The sequence below is a fragment of the Neoarius graeffei genome, chromosome 4 (assembly GCF_027579695.1).
Source record: "Neoarius graeffei isolate fNeoGra1 chromosome 4, fNeoGra1.pri, whole genome shotgun sequence".
Lineage (NCBI taxonomy): Eukaryota > Metazoa > Chordata > Actinopteri > Siluriformes > Ariidae > Neoarius > Neoarius graeffei.
This window is the reverse complement of record NC_083572.1, coordinates 12,519,865-12,527,511: the sequence shown is the minus strand read 5'-3', so window position 1 is coordinate 12,527,511 and position 7,647 is coordinate 12,519,865.

Below are 7,647 nucleotides of genomic sequence, written 5' to 3'. Positions count from 1 at the left end.
AGACTCCTTTCCACTCAGAGTGCTAATACAAGCTTTGCCAATAGAATCAGACCTAATCATTTGACATGGAAACCATCCATATTACAAGGATGGCACAAAACGTAAAAAGACAGAGTTGCAGATGATGAGTGCTTAAGTAAGTAATTATTATGTCATGATTTAATAATAAGTGACAAGTGATTGGATGTAAGACTAAACTAAAGCATTGGTCGAAATATTATTGGCTGTCCATTGTCGTAAAAGCTTATAGATAATATAGAGTGTATCATCATGTAAGGGCTGAGATAAACTCCATGATAAACAACAGTTTATCCAGCATCACCTCCTGAACTACCAGTCCTAGGTTTGTCCCAGTGGAAATCCATTTTCTTGGTTGTTCCTTCCTGTAGCAGTTCGTGTGGATGGAGCACAGAAAGACGGCAGGCCAGAATTAAGTTCCACAAACTCTTTTATTAGCTTTTCAGCTTTAAGCTATACACACGCGCACGCACACAAGTATCCAGGTTGGGGAGAAGCTCCCTTCCTCCGCTCTCCCTCTCCTCTTATAGTGCGTGGTCACTGGGGAAGACACAGAAACACAGGTTAACCAACATCAGGTGCAGTGATTCTGCCACTTACCTTCCCTGACTCCACCCTCCGGTCACAGACCGACGCTTGACCATGCCCCCGCTGCCACTTACCCCCACCACCCAACTCAGGCCGGGCAGCCGTCCGGCCTGCAGCTGACTCCCCCCCTCCCTTGACAGGAGAGGAAGTCCGCCACGACCATCTGCGCCCCTGGCCTGTGGACCACCTTGAAATTAAAGGGCTGGAGTGCCAGATACCAACGGGTGATCCGCGCACTGGCATCCTTTATGCGGTGGAGCCACTGGAGGGGCGCGTGGTCCGAACAAAGGGTGAAAGAGCGCCCCAGGAGGTAGTAGCGGAGGGCAAGGACCGCCCACTTAATCGCCAGGCACTCCTTTTTGATGGTGCTGTAGCGCCCCTCACGCACCGACAGCTTCCTGCTTATGTACAGGACGGGGCGGTCCTCCCCCTCCACCTCCTGGGACAGAACGGCCCCCAGCCCTCTGTCCGACATGTCCGTCTGCAATGTAAAGGGGAGAGAAACGTCAGGGTAGTGTAACAGTGGCCCCCCGCACAGTGCAGCCTTCACCTCAAAGGCAAGGCAAGTTTATTTATATAGCACATTTCATACACAATGGCAGTTCAATGTGCTTTACAGAAGTAAAAACAAAACAGTAAACAATAGAGAATAAAATTACATAAAATAATTTTATTTTTATTCTAATATATAATATTATAAGAATTAAACAATTAATTAAAAGAATTAAAAGAAAATAATAAGAATTAAACAATAGTAGAAATAAAATAATAAAATGAAGTAGTAGTTCAAATAGGAGGAGAAAAAGAAAAAAAGAAACCAGCAGAATAAAATAGAATAAAGTTAAAGTAAATTTGAAACATGCAGAGAAAGTAAAGATTATAAAAAATGTAAAGAAGACAATATTAATTATTTAACAGAAAGCATCTGAAAACAGCTTGGTCTTTAACCTAGATTTGAAGCTGCCAACAGCAGGAGCATTTTTAATGTCCTCTGGGAGTTGGTTCTATAGCTGTACTGCATAGTAGCTAAAAGCTGCTTCACCATACTTTGTTTTAACAACTGGTTTTAATAGTAAATTTTTCTGTTTCGATCTGGTAGATCTGATTGGGTTAGGCCGCTGCAACATATCAGAGAGGTAATTGGGCCCTGTACCATTTAGAGATTTGTACACCAGCAGCAATGCTTTAAAGTCAATTCTGTAGCTTACTGGAAGCCAGTGAAGGGACCTTAGAATTGGAGTAATGTGCTCTGTTCTTTTTGTTCGTGTGAGAACCCTAGCCGCTGCATTTTGAACCAGCTGAAGTCGTTTGATGGTCTTTTTTGGCAGGCCTGTGAAAAGGCCATTGCAGTAATCAACCCTACTAGAGATGAAGGCATGTATTAGTTTTTCCAGATCATTTTTTGACATAAGTCCTCTTAGTTTGGAAATGTTTTTTAGGTGATAAAATGCCGTTTTAGTGATTGCTTTCATGTGACTGTCAAAGTTTAGCTCACTGTCAATGAAAACACCAAGATTTTTAACCATTTCTTTAGTTTTAATCCCTTTTGTGTCAAGAATAGTGGTAATCCTGAGTCTTTCATCTTTTTTTCCAAATAGCATTACTTCTGTTTTATCTGTGTTCAGCTGAAGAAAATTTTGTGACATCCAGCTGTTGATTTGATTGATACACTGGTAGAGACATTCAAGGGGGGCATAATCATTAGGTGATAGAGCAAAATAAATTTGGGTGTCATCTGCATAGCAGTGATACAAAATTGAATTGTTACTGATAATTTGCCCAAGTGGGAGCATATAAAGGTTGAAAAGTAATGGTCCAAGAATCGACCCCTGGGGGACACCACAGGTCAAGGACATTGACGTTGAGGAACAATTTCCCATGGTAACAAAGAAGCTTCTATCTTTTAAGTATGAATTTAACCAATTGATAACTTTACCAGTCAATCCAACCCAGTGTTCAAGTCGATATAGCAGTATGTTGTGATCAACAGTATCAAAAGCTGCACTGAGGTCCAGTAATACCAGGACCGATGTTTTGCCTGCATCAGTATTAAGACGTATGTCATTTATAACTTTAATCAGCGCCGTTTCAGTGCTATGATTGGCACGAAATCCTGACTGAAAATTATCAAAACGGCTGTTTGATATCAAGAAGGCAGTTAATTGATTGAAGACAATTTTTTCAAGGATTTTCCCGATGAATGGTAAATTTGATATTGGCCTGTAGTTATTTAATACTGAAGGATCCAGATTATTTTTTAAAGTAGGGGCTTTACAACGGCTTTTTTTAGGGACACAGGAACAACGCCAGTCTCCAGGGATGTATTTATAATTTGAAGCACATCTGTAATTATAAGATGAAGAACAGACTTAAAAAAGTTGGTGGGCAGAATGTCCAATTCAGATGTTGAGGAACTGAGATTTTGTACAGTTTTTCAAGAGTCCCATAATCAATTAAACAAAATTCTGACATTGTGTTGAAGTTATATATCTGTGTCATTGGTGATTGCAGTTTTTCAATTTTTTGCAACTGAGATATATGAGGAATATTCTGCCGTATTTTATCAATTTTACCTTTGAAAAAGGATGCAAACTCATTGCATTTATTAACTGAGAGAAGTTCAGGTGCTAATTGTGGTGGGGGATTAGTTAGCTTCTCTACTGTTGAAAATAGCACACGGGCATTGTTCATATTCCTGCTGATGATGTTGGAGAAGAAAGACTGTCTTGCTTTACGAATTTCATAATTATAATTACAAAGCATCTCTTTATGGATTTGATAATGGATGTGAAGTTTAGATTTGCGCCATTTTCTTTCAGTCTTTCTACATTCTCTCTTTAGCAGTTTAACAGCTGGGTACTGCTTCCATGGTGCTTTCTGCTTATCATTGACTCTTTTGATTTTGAATGGAGCAATATCATCCATAATTTGGGTCATATTTAAATTAAAAATTTCCAGTAAATCATCTACAGATTCTGACATTTTGGTTGAGTTCTGAGAGAGAGCTTGCTCAAAGAGAGCACATGTGTTGTCTTTTATGACTCTCCTACCTATAGTCGTTGAGCTGTTCTGAATGTGAGGAGACATAGAAACATCAAAGAAAACACAGAAATGATCGGATAAGGCCAGGTCAACAACAGTATAAGAAACAGTAAGACCCTTTGTGATGACGAGGTCAAGAGTATGACCACGAGAGTGGGTCGGCCCCTGTACATGTTGTACTAGGTTGAAGTTGTCAATAATTGCAAGTAGTTCTTTGGCATAAGTGTTATCAGTATTATCTACATGCAAGTTAAAATCCCCAGATATAATAAGACAATCAAACTCTAAGCAAATGACTGACAACAGTTCACCAAACTCTTCAAGAAAGACTTTGGCTGAATGTCTCGGAGGCCTATAAATAGTTAATAATAATATGTTAGGAGAGCATGTAACAAGTGCACATAAGTGTTCAAAGGACGTAAAATCACCAAGTGAGGATTGTTTACATTGAAAAGAGACTTTGAATATATTTGCGATCCCTCCACCTTTCCCTTGTCGGGTAACATTCAAAAAATTAAAATTTGGGGGAGCTGCTTCAATAAGGGTGGTAGCACTATTTGCTTGATCCAGCCAAGTTTCAGTTAGAAGCAAAAAATCAAGATTGTGTTTGCAAATAAGATCATTAATTAAAAATGACTTGTTTAAAAGTGATCTAACGTTCAGAAGAGCTAGCTTTACAGAAAGTCTAGAAGTAATATCTGCTTGTGCACTCTGATGTTGTTTTAAAAGAGGAAGGAGATTAGATTGGTTCACCCCCAGGGTTAAATGTGCCCTATGTTTTCTATTTCTTATCAACACAGGAATAGAGAATGGCATAGGCACATTGGGTCCCAGCTGGTTTTCAAAACTACACCCATTTGCAGGGACCCAGAGTACATCAAACAAGACTTTCTAAATGTTCCATTTGGTTTAAGGGTGAAAGGATTGGAGATGACATGTATCTTTTGGATGGTGAAAAAGATTTGTAGCCAGCTGAAAGTCCTGGGTGAACACAATTTTGATGAACTGGGTACACTGCTTGTCGTGACAGATTTGGGCTGGAAAAAGAGAGTGTAGCCTCGTCTCGTCTCGTCTCGTCTCGTCTTCTTCCGCTTATCCAGGACCGGGTCGCGGAGGCAGCAGTCTAAGCATGGAAGCCCAAACTTCCCTTTCCCCAGACACCTCGGCCAGCTCCTCGGGAAGAACACCGAGGCGTTCCCAGGCCAGCCGAGAGACATAGTCCCTCCAGCGTGTCCTGGGTCTTCCCCGGGGCCTCCTCCCGGGGGGACATGCCTGGAACACCTCCCCAGGGAGGCGTCCAGGAGGCATCCGAAAAAGATGCCCGAGCCACCTCAGCTGGTTCCTCTCGATGTGGAGGAGCAGCGGCTCTACTCCGAGCTCCTCCCGAGTGACTGTGCTTCTCACCCTATCTCTAAGGGAGCGCCCAGCCACCCTGCGAAGGAAACTCATTTCAGCCGCTTGTATCCGCGATCTTGTTCTTTCTGTCATTACCCAAAGCTCATGACCATAGGTGAGAGTCGGAACGTAGATCGACCGGTAAATTGAGAGCTTCGCCTTTTGGCTCAGCTCCTTCTTCACCACGACGGACTGGTAAAGCGACCGCATCACTGCGGAGGCTGCACCGATCCGCCTGTCGATCTCACGCTCCATCCTTCCCTCACTCGTGAACAAGATCCCGAGATACTTAAACTCCTCCACTTGAGGCAGGACTTCTCCACCAACCTGGAGAGGGCAAGCCACCCTTTTCCGGTCGAGAACCATGGCCTCGGACTTGGAGGTGCTGATTCTCATCCCAGCCGCTTCACACTCGACTGCAAACCGCCCCAGTGCATGCTGAAGGTCCTGGTTTGAAGAAGCCAACAGGACAACATCATCCGCAAAAAGCAGAGATGAAATCCTGTGGTTCCCAAACAGGATTCCTTCCGGCCCCTGGCTGCGCCTAGAAATTCTGTCCATAAAAATTATGAACAGAACCGGTGACAAAGGGCAGCCCTGACGGAGTCCAACATGCACTGGGAACAGGTCTGACTTACTGCCGGCAATGCGAACCAGACTCCTGCTCCGTTCGTACAGGGACCGGACAGCCCTTAGCAAAGAGCCCCGAACCCCATACTCCCGAAGCACCCCCCACAGAATACCACGGGGGACACGGTCGAATGCCTTCTCCAGATCCACAAAGCACATGTGGACTGGTTGGGCAAACTCCCATGAACCCTCGAGCACCCTATGAAGGGTATAGAGCTGGTCCAGTGTTCCGCGACCAGGACGAAAACCGCATTGTTCCTCCTGGATCCGAGGTTCGACTATCGGTCGAATTCTCCTCTCCAGTACCCTGGAGTAAACTTTCCCTGGGAGGCTGAGAAGTGTGATTCCCCTATAATTGGAGCACACTCTCCGGTCCCCTTTCTTAAAAAGAGGGACCACCACCCCAGTCTGCCACTCCAGAGGCACTGTCCCCGACCGCCACGCGATGTTGCAGTGCCTCTGGAGAGTGTAGCCATTGGGAGCAATTTTTTCATGCTATTTGGGAAATCCATCCAAGGGGAAGATAGAGATGGCGAAATGGAATCCTCTGATTTTTGGCAGTCTGTCTTTGAATCTTGGCAGTCTTGCAGGTCAGATGTCTGTGTGTCCTTGATGATGACTTGCAAAGATGATTGTTTAGGCTTTGTAACTATGTCAGTCTGCGACATCTTTTCAACTGTTTTCCTCAATGCTGGCTGAGAAAAGATTGCAAGTCTGTAATGGTCTACTAAGACTTTGGCTCCAATCCAGCTGAGTTCAGTGCTATTTGGCTTGTAAAATTCTCTGCGATTCCAGAAAAGGTTAAAATTGTCTATGAAGTTCATACCAAATGAAAAACAAGTTTTTCCAAGCCAGGTGTTAAGACTGAAGAGTCGAGAAAAAGCAAAACTTCCTCTCGCTGGAAGTGGGCCACTGATAAAAGATTGAATTCCAGTCTTATAGAGCTCAGAAAAAAGTTTTCTGAAATCATCTTGGACAAACAGCTGTTCTCTGAAAACATCATTTGCTCCCACATGCACAACAATACGTTTAATAGTTTTATGCTCGGACATGAGTTTCAAAATGCTGTCTTTGGTGTCAGAGATGGATGCATTTGGAAGGCAACAAATAATCATCCCATAACCTTTTAATTTTCTTACAGTGGAATCACCAAGAACAAGGGTTGTGGGATCAGGTGGTATTACGAGCTGCTTTTTGCCTCTTCCCACAGCTCTTCGATCTTGGTGCGATCTCTTTTTACTATGTGTTTGTCCGCTTGAAAAATCCTGTTCCACATCCCTGAGGCATTCAAATTTGTTCTGAAGCCTTATGGGCTGTGGATTTTCCATAGGATTGTAGATCCTATTGTAATTTGTAGAATTAGCTGGTGTTGAAGTAATTACTCTTCTGTTTTTATTTTTGGGCTTGCCACCCATCATTTGCCAGTTTTCTGTACTCATATTTTGCCCAGCTTGATTGATGAATTCATCCACTTGATCTGCAATGCCATCGGTCTGTCGGAGTGCAATCTCTGCATTCTCAGCCACTGTTTCTGTACTCCTTTCCTGAGATATCGCTTTTAATTCGTCCGTCTTTGGCAGAGCATCAATCTTTGATTCCAGAATAGAAATCCTCTGTTCTAGTTCCATGCATTTTCTGCAGGATTTTTTGCTCCCTGGCATTTTGTTTTAAAAACTAACTTATCTTATAAAGATGAAAAATAAAATGAAAAAAAATAGTGGAAATTAAATTAAAATTAAATTAAAAGCTTATAAAGATGAAAAATAAAATGAAAAAAATAGTGGAAATTAAATGAGAAAGTAAAGTATAGAAATAAAGATCAAGAAAGCAGGAGCAAAGCAAAGAAGCGTCCTACTTGCTTGAGTAGGAGGAGCAAAAAAAAAAAAGTAGAGTAAAAGCGAGCCGTGCCTAGTCGATCGAGCAACTCATCAATACGAGGCATTGGGTACGCGTCGAATTTAGACACCGCGTTGA